This window comes from Vicia villosa, unplaced genomic scaffold (genome assembly GCF_029867415.1).
Source record: "Vicia villosa cultivar HV-30 ecotype Madison, WI unplaced genomic scaffold, Vvil1.0 ctg.002310F_1_1, whole genome shotgun sequence".
NCBI classification, from domain to species: domain Eukaryota; kingdom Viridiplantae; phylum Streptophyta; class Magnoliopsida; order Fabales; family Fabaceae; genus Vicia; species Vicia villosa.
In genome coordinates, this window is record NW_026705890.1 from 138,793 (window position 1) to 154,301 (window position 15,509).

A 15,509-nucleotide genomic window follows, 5' to 3' on the forward strand; every position below is an offset into this window, starting at 1 on the left:
TTTTCGTAATTGTGCTCAACTTGTTACACTGGGAATTTATTCGACTTAGACTCTTTTGCTTCACTCATTCTTCCGTGAGTGCTTAATGTAACTGAGTCTTTCATTCGGGCAAGTTTTTCTCTTTCTTTCTTTTTTTTTAATGGGACATACATTCATATGTCTCAAAAATTTTATTTTCATTTTTTTTACTTGCCCTCTTCTTTGATGATTACTACCCCAAACTTAGATTTTAGCACAACTCTGAAAACCACAACATTTATGCCGAGCAAGGGTTGGAAGTGTTTGGCTGCGGGTTACAGATATGGTTATAACAAACAAACGGATATGGCTCAACTGGGGTAACAACGGATAAAATATACTTTAGGATGGTGTGGACCTCCGATTTTTTTTTAATACCGGGCCATACCTCTGATCTGTAGAGATACGTGAACTGACTCTTTTTTGTCGCTTAATGCTTTCGCATTTCTGAAAATTCACAGAGTCGCCACCGACCTTTTATTTTATCCAATTAAGGAAAGGTTTATAAAAGAAACAGAAAAAAGACCTTTAAGAAATTCTGGGTAAGGGGGTAGGTTATACAAAGGGAAGGTGTTAGCACCCTTTGTATCCATGGTTATCCATGGGCTCTTAAGTTTGCTTAGCTCACTTGTTTTTCGATCACTTTTCAATTGCTCTGAAATTGCTCATATGTGGTTTCAAATACTTTTGTAATTTGAATTTTGTAATGATCCGTGTGTGGATGTATACAAAATGCTTGTTTATCTTTCGAAAGATGTTTTGAAAAGAACGTTAACTTTGTAATAATCCGTGTTTGGATGTATACAAAGTATTGTCTTTTTTGAAAGTTTTGAAAAATCAACAGTGTATGAGAATTTTGTTTGTTTTGATTTGAGCAAGCAAACTAGGAGGTCTACCCTGAGTTGTAAGGTCTTTATCCTGTTTCCTTTAAAAATCTATCCTTTCACCGGATATAAAAGCAAGGTTCGATTTTGTACTCAAAATAGTAGAATTTGACTTTGATTTTGAAAGAATGAAAAGGATTACCTGAAGAGGTGCAAGTGTGATTGTGATTGGATTCAGATATTTATCTTTGAAGTTAGTGACCTAACGGTTCAATTTTATCTTTGACATACACGCAGTTTATATGTATGCTGGAAAGTAAAATGCGGAAATGTAAAGTGCGGAAAGTAAATCTACGCTATTACATCGATTTTGCAGGAAACGTAAACTAGCCTATTTACATGAATTTGACATCCTATACATTTATCTAGGAATTTAAATTGCAAGAAAATAAAAGGCATGTTTTTGGATTTTTATGATTGATTTTAATTATAATTAATGCATGATTAATTAAATTAAAATGAAGAAAAAAGATGAAAATAGATTTAAACCTAGAAATTAAGTTTAAAATATGTACAAAATATTTGTTAATTAATTTTAAAACAAAACTAATTTTTTTGGAATTTTTGGAATTGATTTGAAATTGATTTAAGTTAATTAAAACATAATTATGCAAATAATTATACAAATAATTAAAACTTAAAGATAAAGTTATTCAAAATATGTACAAAATTAGTTTATAATATATAAACAATATTTAACATGAAGAACAATTTTTTTTATGATTTTTTGATTGTTTAGAATAATTAAAAAGCAAATATATAAATATATACTAATTAATTATGCAAAATATTGAAATTTTGAAGGAAAATAAAATATTTTTATTTCAGAAAATAATATATTATTTTAGAAGTCTAAAAATATTTTTTGTGTATTTTTTGGATTTTTAAAACTATTTTAAATTAATTTAACAAAGAAATTAAAATAAAATAGAAAATAAAATAGAAAATAAAAGGATACTGATCCTGTGTGGTTTGATTGAGGGAGCATGGTGTGTACGCGTGATCTGAAGCGTTAGATGACTCATTAAATGAAATCAAGTGGTCCAGAAATTGAGGCACATGGCTTATGACGCGCCTGCAAAACACAGAATTAGTGGGAAATTTAAAACCTGCGCGCGCGTGCCATCCAATAGGAGGAAGACACGTCTTCGTCTTCAACCTTCAGACAAGGCCTTTTACAGCGCTTTTGTAAAAAAGCGCTATTGTAAGTGAACCCTAAATCTGCAAAATAACGAATAGGGTCAAACAAGCATAGAAATCAAGCGCGATGGTACCATTGGATTCGTCTTGTTCCACTGAATGTAACCCTGCCCTTAATTTGTTTTAATTTTGGCCCTAATGAAGAACCCTAATTTTGAGCTAAGAAAACCCTAAAATGGTATATGCTACAAACATCCATTAAAATCCAATTGAAGCTCCAGAAACGACCAGAGCTTCAAACCAAACACAATTATGCATCTACATCTTGTTAAATATGCGTGTGTTATGAGATATAAGTTGGTTTTAGTTTGAACAAACCGTGGCCTATATAGCTCGATTCAGTGATGTTTAGGACTTGCAATTGATTGGAATAGTTTCAGTGAAGCTCAGAGATGATGTTTGAATGCTTAGTTTGTATTGAAATGGATTGAAATTAAAAACTCGAATTTGAATTTTCTTTGAATTTTTTTTAAGTGATTACAAGTGTATATGAGCAAGGCTTTGTTTCTGATTCGTGTCCCTTTGTTTGCTGAACTATGATAGCTTATTTATAAGCTATGTGTGCTTACAATTGAAGCTAATATGTGCCTTAGTTGCCTTTGTTGAAATCTTGCATTCTTTAATATTAAAAAAGCTTGAATTCTTGACCAAGTCACTTTGCCTTCAATGCACCTGCCTTGCCCTTTACTTCTCTGCAGAAAGATGAAGATTCTTTGGGGTGAGTCATGCTTGATTTGTAAGCTACCATTTATCCATGCATTTTCCTTTTAATTTTAATCTTAAAATAAGATAAAATCATGCAAAAAATGGATAAAAAAGGTATGGGCTTAGTCTTGGTCGTGGGAGGCCCATAACATCATGGAAATGATGTTTGAATGCTGAAAACTTGGCCCCATTTGGAAAAAACACATTTTTGAGCAATGTTGATTTCATGCATTTTCCCAAAATTTAGCCAACTTCAACAAGGTGTAAATCCTTCAATTTTTGTCATATGAAGGAGATCTTGCACTTTTTAGAAACCTCAAATAGTCCTCTAACCAATGTCTTTGGTCTCATGTCAAAATGATTTTTGAAGCTCCTTGTGTGCCCTTTTGAAAAAAGTGTCTTTTTGTTGACTTTGAAAATGACCTGTAATGTCTTTGATCATATTTTTCAAATGGTGAATCCAATGACCATGGGATCAATGGCATTTGAAAGATAATTGAATTTCCTTCAAAACAAGCTTTGGTTTGAATTTTTTGGATGAAGGATGAGAGAGTTATGATCAGTCAAAGTTGAGTTGACTTTTCAGGCAAAAACCCTAATTTTGAATCTTAGGGTTTTGTTGATTTTTGATCTTTCCTTGATGAATTATGATCATCCAATGATCAAATGATGAATCCTTTGACAAAATATGGACTTTGACAAAAAATTTCATTTTTGACTGTCTGTTGACTTTTTGGTCAAACGGGTCGTCTGTTGACTGTTTGAGCTGCTGACGGTGCGTCTGAGTGAATTGAAGTTTGAAAATTTGTATGATGGTACTTTGAGATATATGGATGTGTATGAAATCCATTTGAGCTCTCAAAAACTTGTTGCTCCTGTAAAAACAAGAAAAACCCTGATTAGGGACTGTTTGTGTAGGAGACAGTTAAGCGTACCTGATTTTTGTGCAGTGTTGAGTCTCTGCTAATCGCGTGATATTCAGAGGACTTCTAGAACAAAAAATCTTGGAATTTTTGAATTGTGAAAGATTGATTTGATTGATGGTACAAAACACTGAGAATTGTACTGCCAGCAGTTTGGCTGTCAACTGACTGTTCAGGTATTGACGTAGCAGTTAGAGTGAAAAATCAACAGTCAAAGTTAATTTTCTTTTTTGTTGTTTTTTGTTTTTGTTTTATGTGAAAAATGAAAGTTTATTTACATGACTTGTTAGAAAAACACAGACATAATAAATAACTAATATTTACTGTTACCAGTACAGTCTGAGTTTCCTGATTCTGCGCCTGCAAAAAGATTTTAACTCTGTACCAATTGTGTCAGTACCATTTATCTGTAAATAAATAAATATCATGTGTGAAGTAATAAACAGTATTTGGCGTTTGCGTAAGAATAAATTCAACTGCAAGCCAAATTACTGTATAAGAAAAATTCTAAAAACTAAGTGTTTCATATGTCAGGATATTTGTTGAAAATAAAAATCCATGATTATATGAGACTCTTTAATTTTCAGATTGGAGTTTTCTTGAAAAATATGTGGGCAAATTTTGGGGTATAACAGTTGCCCCTATTCAATCTTCTTAAACCTGAAGAGATTATCTGAAATCTGAAGGTAGAAGATGATTGAATATTTAGATGCCCTGAAAATTTGCACTTACCTTGATCAGAAGAGATGTTGGAAGTTGCATTTGAATGTCGTCTGCGAAATGTTGTTGGCACATTGGAACATTACCTGAGATGGGCTTTCAGATGCCACCTGGTAAATGGGTTGATGGTTTGTTCATCAGAATGAATCCCTTGATTATATCTTGATGAAGGATTTGAAAGTCTTTGTGTTGACTGTTTCGGAACCGTCCAAGGTTACCGCTTTAAGTCTTGGAAGATAATCGTTACGGAACTTGTCCAAAGTTTTTCCGCTTTAGATTTTGAAAGTTGATCATTGTGGAACCGTCTGAGGTATCGCTTTAGATCTGCAATATTAGATCGTTTTGGAACCGTCTGAGGTATCGCTTTAGATCTGTGATGCTAGATCGTTTTGGAACCGTCTGAGGTATCGCTTTAGATCTGCAATATTAGATCGTTTTGGAACCTTCTGAGGTATCGCTTTAGATCTGTAATGCTAGATCGTTTTGGAACCGTCTGAGGTATCGCTCTAGATCTGCAATGTTAGATCGTTCTGGAACCTTCTGAGGTATCGCTTTAGATCTGCAACGTTAGATCGTTCTGGAACCGTCTGAGGTATCGCTTTAGATCTGTGATGCTAGATCGTTTTGGAACCTTCTGAGGTATCGCTTTAGATCTGCAACGTTAGATCGTTTTTGGAACCGTCTGAGGTATCGCTTTAGATCTGTGATGCTAGATCGTTCTGGAACCGTTTGAGGTATCGACTTTGATCTGTGATGCTTGTTTTTGAGTTGGTAAGTGATCAGAATGAATCTTCGGCTTGATTATATCTGAGAGAACCGTTCATGGAATTCAGGTGAACACTGCATGTGATTGAGAACATCTTTGTTGAAGATATCCGTCTACCTGAAAAATCAAGTTAGCAATATGCAATGTTTATGATGCATGTAAATGTGAGATATTCCCGGAGAAATATGCATGTGATGTTGTGCATGAATATGCGCATGAATATGCGCATGATGCATGATGTATGATGTATGAATATGACGTATGAATATGATGTATGAATGTATGAATGTATGAATGTGTGAATGTGACGCGTGTCAAGCTTCTAGTTGGAAAAATAAATTCCCGCCAGTCATCTGGATATGACTATATTGTGTTCGTTGATGATCTTTTGTCTTGTTTGAGTACCCTTGGCTGGGGAAATTCTTTGAGAACCCGAGTATCCCGTTGAAGGATCTTTGACTACTGTTTGGGGAATCGAAGGTAACTGGAAGTTCTGATGCCCTTTCAAATGGGAATGAGGAAGATGCATAATCCTCCGATGCACTATCTGACCAAGTCCGGGTGTGGGGATCACACCTTCTGAAGATAGTAATTTGGAACAACCCTGCTGGGGAATAAGACTTCTTTTGAAGAGAAAATCTTTTTGAGGAATTTGCTGAGAAATGCGTTTCTCTTGGTGATTTCCTTCTGATGGAATGATGTCCAGATGATCGGGACATTTCCTGAATGCTATTCCTGTTTTTCCTGGTAAACATCAATCATATTCAAATGCAATATGTTCATTCAAAATTATCATTGGGACGCTTACGTATTTAAACAGAAAAAGTGAAAATATTGATTTTTGAAAGAGCTGCATTGAAAAGAGCCATGATAGGCGGGTTAGCACAGGGAGACAACAATCCTAGAAGTAGGAAACTGTCAGAAAGTTTTTGGAAAATATTTATGAAGATAAATAGCTATGTGAAAATGATCCAGTCAAGTTTCAACTCTGCTATTGCCAATCTGTCTTCGAGCATCTCATCCCTCACTTGTTGGAAGAAAGTGATTAGACTGATCGGTGTCTTTGAGGTGTTGAATCTTGATGGTGAGTAGGCAGCTGAACGGAACACAGTTGTATGCTTCATTCCCTAACTTTTGCCTAGGCTGCCCTTTCAGGTTTTCAGCCTACCGGGATAGTATTTGTTTAGTCTCTAATTTTTGCCTGGACCGCCCTTTCGGGTTTTCAATCCACCGAGACGCTCATTTTTTGCCTAAGTTGCCCTTTCAGGTTTTCAACTTAGCGAGCTGTTTTTTTTTTTTTTTAAGAGAAGTATTTTTTTACTATGTCAGCATTCACAGGGTGTGGGAAATCCTCGCCATCCATGGTGGTAAGCAACATGGCTCCGCCGGAGAATATTTTCTTGATTATGAATGGTCCCTCGTAGGTGGGAGTCCATTTGCCTCTGGGATCACCTTGTGGTAAGATGATGCGTTTGACAACCAAGCCACCAGTTTGGTATGCTTGACTTTTGACTTTTTTGTTGAAGGCTTTGATCATACGCTTTTGGTATAGCTGACCATGACAAATAGCTGCGAGCCTTTTCTCATCAATCAAGTTTATCTGGTCCAACCGTGTTTGAATCCAATCGTCTTCGTCTAGATTGGCTTCTTTCATAATCCTTAGGGAAGGAATCTGAATTTCAATTGGAAGAACTGCCTCCATACCATAGACTAAGGAGAATGGAGTTGCCCCTGTTGAAGTACGCGCAGATGTGCGATAACCATGAAGAGCGAAAGGCAACATCTCATGCCAGTCTTTGTAGGTTACTGTCATTTTTTTGTATGATTTTCTTGATGTTCTTGTTGGCAGCTTCCACCGCGCCGTTCATCTTTGGTCGATATGGAGAAGAATTATGATGTTTGATCTTGAACTGTGTGCAAAGTTCAGTAATCATTCTGTTGTTTAGATTTGTGCCATTGTCCGTGATAATCCGCTCAGGGATGCCATACCGACAAATGAGATTGTATTTGATGAACCGGGCCACCACATTTTTGGTGACAGAAGCAAATGAAGCTGCTTCTACCCACTTTGTGAAGTAGTCAATAGCGACCAGGATAAAGCGATGTCCGTTGGAGGCAGTAGGTTTGATTTCTCCAATCATATCAATACCCCACATTGCAAAAGGCCAAGGAGCCGTCAGGACGCTTAATGGAACTGGAGGTACATGTACTTTGTCAGCATATATCTGGCATTTGTGACATGTTCGGGAGTGATGGTGGCAGTCTGTTTCCATGGTAGACCAGTAATAACCTGCTCTAAGGATCTTTTTAGCCATTGTATGTCCACTGGAATGAGTACCGAAGGTACCATTGTGTATTTCTTCCATGATCTGTTCTGCTTCCTTCTTGTTTACACAGCGAAGTAAAGTCGAGTCATGGTTGCGTTTGTATAGGGTTCCATTGCTTAGAAAGAATTTAGCAGCAAATCTCCTTAGAAACTTTCTGTCATTAATGGATGCCCCTTCAGGGTACTCCTGAGCTTCGAGATATCTTTTTACTTCATGGAACCATGGTTTTTCCTCGGTTCCTTCGGTATTGATCTCATTGCAATAGGATGGTTCATCTTGCCTGTAGATGGTGATCATAGGCGCCTCGTTGTCCCACCTGACTTTGAACATGGATGACATGGTAGCTAAAGCATCAGCTAGTTGATTTTCCTCGCGTGGGATGTGTTCGAAAGTGATTTCTTCGAAGTAAAGAATCAAACTCAGCACATATTCTTTGTAAGGAATTAGATTCGGGTGCTTTGTGTCCCATTCCCCTTTGACTTGGTAGATTACCAGGGCCGAGTCTCCGTAGACTTCCAGGAATTTGATTCTTAGATCGATTGCAGCTTTAAGACCCAGAATACATGCTTCGTATTCGGCTATATTGTTAGTGCAATTGAAGCATAATCTGGCAGTGAACGGTGTGTAACTTCCTGCGGGGGAAATGATCACAGCTCCGATGCCATTTCCAAGTGCATTAGAAGTTCCGTCAAAAACCATAGTCCACCGGGATCCTGGCTCGGATCCTTCTTCTGGTCCTGGTTGTTTGTAGTCATTGACTAGCATAATGTCTTCGTCTGGGAAGTCAAAGTTCAATGCTTGATAATCATCTACTGCTTGATGAGCCAGATGATCAGCTACCACACTTCCTTTGATTGCTTTTTGTGAAGTGTATTGAATGTCATATTCTGTCAAGATCATTTGCCATCTCGCTATTCTTCCTGAGAGAGCAGGTTTTTCGAACACGTATTTGATGGGATCCATCTTGGAGATTAGGAAAGTGGTGTGATTTAGCATGTACTGTCTTAGTCGGCGAGCTGCCCAAGCTAAGGCACAACAAGTTTTTTCGAGTAGTGAGTATCTTGTTTCACAATCGGTAAACTTTTTGCTAAGATAGTAGATTGCGTGCTCCTTTCGGCCGGATTCGTCATGTTGTCCTAGTACACACCCCATTGAGTCTTCTAACACAGTTAGGTACATTATCAGAGGTCTGCCTTCCACAGGTGGCAACAAGATTGGAGGTTTTTGGAGATATTCTTTGATTTTGTCAAAGGCTAACTGGCATTTGTCATTCCACCTTTCCACTTGATCTTTCTTCAACAGTTTGAAGATCGGCACATAAGTAGTAGTCATGTGGGCAATAAATCGGGCGATGTAATTCAGACGTCCCAAGAATCCTCTGACTTGTTTCTCGGTACGAGGTATAGGCATTTCTTGAATGGCTTTAACCTTGGCGGGATCAACCTCAATACCTTTGCTGCTGACGATGAAACCTAAGAGTTTGCCGGATCTTACTCCAAAGGTACACTTATTTGGGTTCAGTCGCAACTTGTATTTCTTGAGTCTGTCAAACAACTTGTGTAAATGACCCAAATGTTCTTCCTCGGTGTTGGATTTTGCAATCATGTCATCGACATACACCTCTATTTCTTGATGAATCATATCATGAAATAGCGCTACCATTGCACGTTGATAGGTTGCTCCTGCGTTTTTCAGAATGATAAAGTCATACCTGAATGAACTCTCGTGATGATCATCTGTTGTGTTTGGCTTTTTATAACCTCACCATGTTGGGTAAGCTTACAGGTTCCAAAGCACTCCTCGTGTCATGTGGCTTCTTTTCCGGCGCAGGTACACCATACAATCCTCTTTGTCTAGTATCACCAAGTTGCGTCCAACAGTTACTTTTTTTTCGGCTGCATCAACTTCCAGAGTGCCTTGGGGAAATAAGTTTAGGTTGCACCTTTCATCCACTAACTACTATTCATCATTCATTCGGCATCCATCAATCAATCTATAACACAATGTCAACCCAACAAAAATAAAAAGGAAAACAACTAAAATCAATGATGAATGAGAAGAACCCCTCCCACACCTGAACTAAACATTGGCCTCAATGTTTTAGAACAAGCATTTGAGAGGTTACTTACAGAGGGTAACCTCCAATGTTCACTTCCGAGCTTTCACTAGAGATGCCCTCTTTTATTTCCTGAAAATAAAACAAACAAACAGAGAAATTAATTATTAAAACCATGGGTTGCCTCCCACGAAGCGCTTCGTTTAACGTCGCATAGCTCGACGGTCCATTCCCCTTGTTAGGGTGGCATATATGACACAAAGAACACATCATCTTTTTTCTTTCTTTTGTTTGGTAGCAATCCCATGAACTTAAAGTACCGATGATGTTGCTGCCAAATCCTTTTCAGCTTGATTTTATTGAACAAGGCATAAATTTCTTCCAATACTTTGTCAATTTCTTGCCTTTTATCTGCCTTGTTATAAAAATATTTCTTGGGGATACTCTGTTGTTGAAAATTTTCTTGTTGGATGTCCACATCTTCACAAATTGTGAAATTTGTGGTTTTATCCAAAACTCGATCATCTTCACGTTTCCTTATTTCTTCTTCCCCACATTTCTTTTTTACCTCAAATTATTCTATTCTTACTGCATCCTCTTCATCTGATGTTATGTATTTTTCTTCTGGTTCCACATATTCTTCTTCCAACTCTAACTTTCTCCAAATAAACCTCTCTGGATAAAAGTTAGCTTCCTTACATTCATTCATAAGGATTCTTACCTCTCTCTTATATGCTTTAAAAATTTTAGTCGCTTGTTCCAAGGTGACTCCTGAATCAGGCGACCAACATGCAGGAGATACAGGTGGCAATGTTTCAAAACAATACATAGCTACAAAACTCAGACAATTTGTTAGTAGCAAAGTAGAGAAGAATTCATGAAGCAAAAATAATCAGACCTTTTTTTTTCTTTTTTTTTTATAATAAAATCAAATTCAAATAAACAAAAACAAATTTTTAGTTGACGAGCAACAAAATTTTAATTGAACTAAAATTCAAACTCTATATTTTGACAGTACCCCGGCAACGGCGCCAAAAACTTGATCGGAAAAATAGCAAGTGTACTATTTTGCCTCTGTAGTAATAATAGGGAAATTCCCCGAATGTCGATCTCAAGGACTGCGTAGTAATATCGAGTTCAAATTATAGTTCAATTAAGCAAAAACTAATGTTGGGGTTTTGTTTGCAAATTGTCACTAAACAATAATTAAAATAAGCAGAAAAGTAAATTGGCTTTTTGACAAATATGAGTATAATGCTAGGGGTATAGTGTGTGATTGTTCCTATAATAACCTTGGATTTAGATCTCTTCAACAAGTTCATAACCTTTAATTACCGCCCTTTAGATTATTTTCCCCTAAGTCCTTAGTGGGAAAACCTTTGAACATTCATCCTAACTCCTAAGTCCTTAGATAATTATGATGAAATCAAGCAATATATGTTATCAAGAGTTAACCGGTAACTATAGGGTATCCCTAGTCCTAGGTGATATCTACTATAGTCTAATCGTACAAAAAACCTTAACAACCGCTGTCCAGCTGGTTGTTAACCGTAAATCAATCTTGTTGGTCCGACAAAGAAAGCATAAAAACCTTGTACAATTAAATTAAATAAGAAAACAAATCTATTGATGAACTCAAGAATTCAAAATCATTACAGAGTCAAATCAGGGACACCCCCTAGCATTAGGGTTTAGTTACTCATATTGTTCAAAGAAAACAAAATATAAAATAGATACATTACAAGAATTGAGATGAAAGTTGATCTTCAATCGCTTCCGTTCATGAAGACCTTCTTCTCTCCCAAACCCTTGTTTTCTCCAATCTTCAATCGTGTCTTCTCTTGGCCAAAAAGTCCCAAAATCATTCTCTAAAACTCAACTAAATAGTCTAGGTACAAATCTCAGCCAAATGAAATGTCTAAAGTGCCCTCAAGGTGGAGATTTAATGAAAAAGCCCTAAGATTGGAAGTTTCACGCTCTCAGCAGCACTGGCCGTGCTTGGACGCACGGGTGGCCGTGTTGCTTTTTATTTTTATTTTTGCTCCCAGCCATTCTGACACGGGCCGTGCGTGGAAGCACGGGCGGCCGTGTGTCGTCCCTGGATTTTGTATGGAGAGTGCCATTCTCCTGACACGGGCCGTGCGTGGAAGCACGGGCGGCCGTGTTAGACCCCAGAACCTTGAATTTTTCATCTTTCTCTTGCCTCTCCTTCCTTCATAGTTGCTTTGACACTTAAGATGACTTGTTCAACCCTGAAATTCGTACACAACTAACCAAACGGCATCAAAAGAATCTAAATAACTTAAATTAAAACATAATGCAAAGTAAATAGAAAAACAATGAAACATGAAATACTTAAACAAAAGCAATAAAACATTGATCAAAGTGTTACCGAGTCGACAAATTTAGACCGAAAACATGATAGAAATTAGGTAGAAATGGTGACCGATCACGCGTTCAGTTTAAATTTTTGAGTGTGTTGTTTTTTTTGTATATTATGTTTGTTAATTATTTAGATAACAGTGAACGAATAATGGCCCAGCGGTAGAATGCACGCACTTAGTCTTCTTGTCCCCAAAGGCGCGTGTTCGATCCCTACTCATGGTAATATATTTTTGTACCATTATTTTTCTCTCAATTCTTGGCAGGTTCTACACGCGTGGCTTGCGCGTCCTCACCATGTACCATCATATCATCATCGTTGAATCTCCACGAACGCTGATCTGAAGGCCTAGGAATGCTTCCCCATGATGCACCATCAAAAGGGAGACATACTTGATTCCAGCGCCTGTTTTGTTTTATTCCTTTCTATTTTATTTTGTTTTTTTTTATGTTTTGTTTTAAACAACTTTCTTTTCAATTTTGATTAAATCAACCAACCAAAAATCACCAAAAATAGTTTAAATTTAGGATTAGGTTTTTTTAAAATAGTTTTATATTTATTTAATTAGATTTAGCTTTTAAACAAAAAAAATCAAAACCTTGAGTTTTTTTCCTTAGGTAGATGTTGTCTATTTCCATGAACTAGGGTTAGGAATTTTAGGCTAATATTTATTTTTAGGCTAATAATTATTTTTAGGCTAATTAAATTAATTTTAGGTTTATTAATTTTTTAACCACAATTTTATTTTTAGCCTTAATCTAATTTTAGGTTAATCTTTAAGATTTAGGTTTATCACCACAAATACCTCCAACCCTTAATTTTACCCCGATTTCTCTTCTCATCTCATATTCTTTGATTGTCGCGTGCTTGTTTCAATCCCCGAACTTTGGGGTAAAACTTGTTTATTTATTTATTTATTTATTTATTTTCTGTTCTTTAAAATTCTAAAAATTATGTATAGGTGTTAGCTGAAGATTTCGTTTAGAAAGAATATCCTTTGAAGAGTTACAATTCGAAGGAAGATGGTTACTGATGACCATTTCTGAGTTTAAAAATGGCTACTGATGGCCATGTTTCGAGAATGTTGGTTTGAGTTGGAGTAAAGATGGTTAAACTTAGAGCTAATTCGAAGAAGATTATCTTTAACGACTTAAACGTTTTTTTTTGCAAAATACGTAAAGTACTGAAGCTTAACGTGTTTTCGTGGTATTCTCAATTCTGATCACGTTGCCACGTGTCGAAAGAGGATTCAGGCGGGAGGATTTGAATTTCGAAGTAGTTTGTGTAACTACACAAAGACAGATGGCATCCCAGGGATTCCCGTGGGCAACGTGGCATCAGATTAGTGTAGGACCGTTAGGGTCGAATTTAGTATAAATAAGGGTCTTAATGTTAGGATTTCGGGTGTTCATTTTGTACAAATCACTCACAAACCACTCAAGTATCAAGTGTTTAGAGAACGAGTTCGCTGAGAAATGTACGTATGAGACCAACACCAGTTTAATACATTTGTATTTTTCTTTATTCAAGCATCTTTTCATTATTACTGCTTTCGTTGACTTCCTGTTATTTATATTTCTGCACTTCTTTATTTCGTCTAACTTTCATTTCGAAGCACTTTATATTTCTGCATTTTTACATTCTTGCATGCTACATTCCTGCACTTTACATTTTTGCAGTTTATACGCTTTTATTTATATTTCTTCGTCGAAAGACATACTTATGTGTGTAACAAGTGTTGTTTTTTAAGTAAAACATTCACATGATCATATCATAAACAAGTTTTCTCGAAGCCAGAACAAACAAGCATGAATCAAATCATATCGAAAGACAATTGTTTGACTATGTCCTAGGATCAATCTAGTCGATCCTGCGAGTAACCAAAGTATACTTTATAGTTTGGAGGACTAGCGGTTGTTTACCGGAAATCACCGTAAACAAATTGGCACGCCCAGTGGGACTGTGTCAAACAGATTGTTATTAATTGATTGTTTTATTTTGTCTAGAAAATATCAAGACCTTGTATGAACCTTAGGAACGGTAAGTTAACCAACAGTGCACAACCGATTCCTAAACGAAGGTACAACAAGAAAATGGTCAATGCGGCAAGTGGAGGGGGAGATCAGGATCCCCCACAAGGGTCAGGAACAGTAACGGTAAATTCTACACATGTTTCGACTTCTACTCAAGAGGCGCAGGCTATACCGGTTTCGACAGGATCTGAACCTATAGGTAGTTCCCAGGCGATACCCGAAAATACTACAGGGACGACAGAGACTGTACTAGTTTCGAGTTCGACCACCGCGCCTCCATTCATCAGCGCGAGCGAGATACCACCTTTCTCGACAAACGCTGCAAGTCAATTATTTTCCCCAAGACCATCATCCACCTTCGAAGGATGGAGACCCAACAATCCATATGGAATACCATATTCATATATGACAGGTTTACAAGGACCAGGGCCTACATACACTACAACTAACCCGACGGTATTTTCGCCGAATGTCAGTTCGATAGGTCGAAGCGCACAGAATACTGGTTTCTCTGAATCCATTAGTAACAAACATTGCCAGGACTAACCAGGATAATGTGGAAACTTTCCAGAAAATATCATCTCAAATAAATCGAATGGCGGATTTTTTAGGAGTTCCACAAAATAGGCGAAGAAAAAACCAATCAACCTATCAGGAAGGGGAACCTATTCTAGAACCAGTTCGAACCGCAATACAGCCACCTAGGCCAACACCACTTGAACGAAACCAAGTGATAGATTTAGAAACTCGAAGTCAAACGACTAACGTTGGCCAACAAGCAGTTTCCCAGCAACAGCCTAATGTAGTTGTAGTGAGAAGGAACGAACATCCTGACGAAGTTGTGCATAAGGTTAGGAGAGACAATTTGGCAACAGAGAACAATCTCATTGCCATGATAGAGAGAATAATGGCTAACAATGGCCTCAATACTGGACTCCGACGTCTAAATTATACATCCCCCATAGCAGAATATGTTATGCAAACAGAATTGCCAAGGGGTACCAAAGTACCAAAATTCACTAAATTTTCAGGGGACACAAATGAATCAACGGTGGAACACATAGCCAGATATCTAACAGAAGCAGGAGACCTAGCGGGGAACGAAGATTTGAGAATTAAATACTTCCCTAGTTCACTAGCAAAGAATGCTTTCGTTTGGTTCACCACCTTACCCCCAAATTCCATAGATGCATGGGCACACTTGGAGAGATTATTCCATGAACAGTTTTACATGGGTCAAACCAAGATAAGTTTGAGAGAATTGGCTAGCATCAAGAGGAAGTTTACGGAGAATATAGATGATTACTTAAATAGGTTCCGTTTGTTGAAATCAAGATGCTTCACGACTGTCCCAGAGCATGAATTAGTCGAAATGGCTGCAGGCGGTTTAGATTATTCAATTCGAAAGAAATTGGATACTCAATACCTAAGGGACATGGCCCAATTGGCAGACAGGGTTCGACAAGTCGAACGATTAAAAGCAGAAAAGGCCAG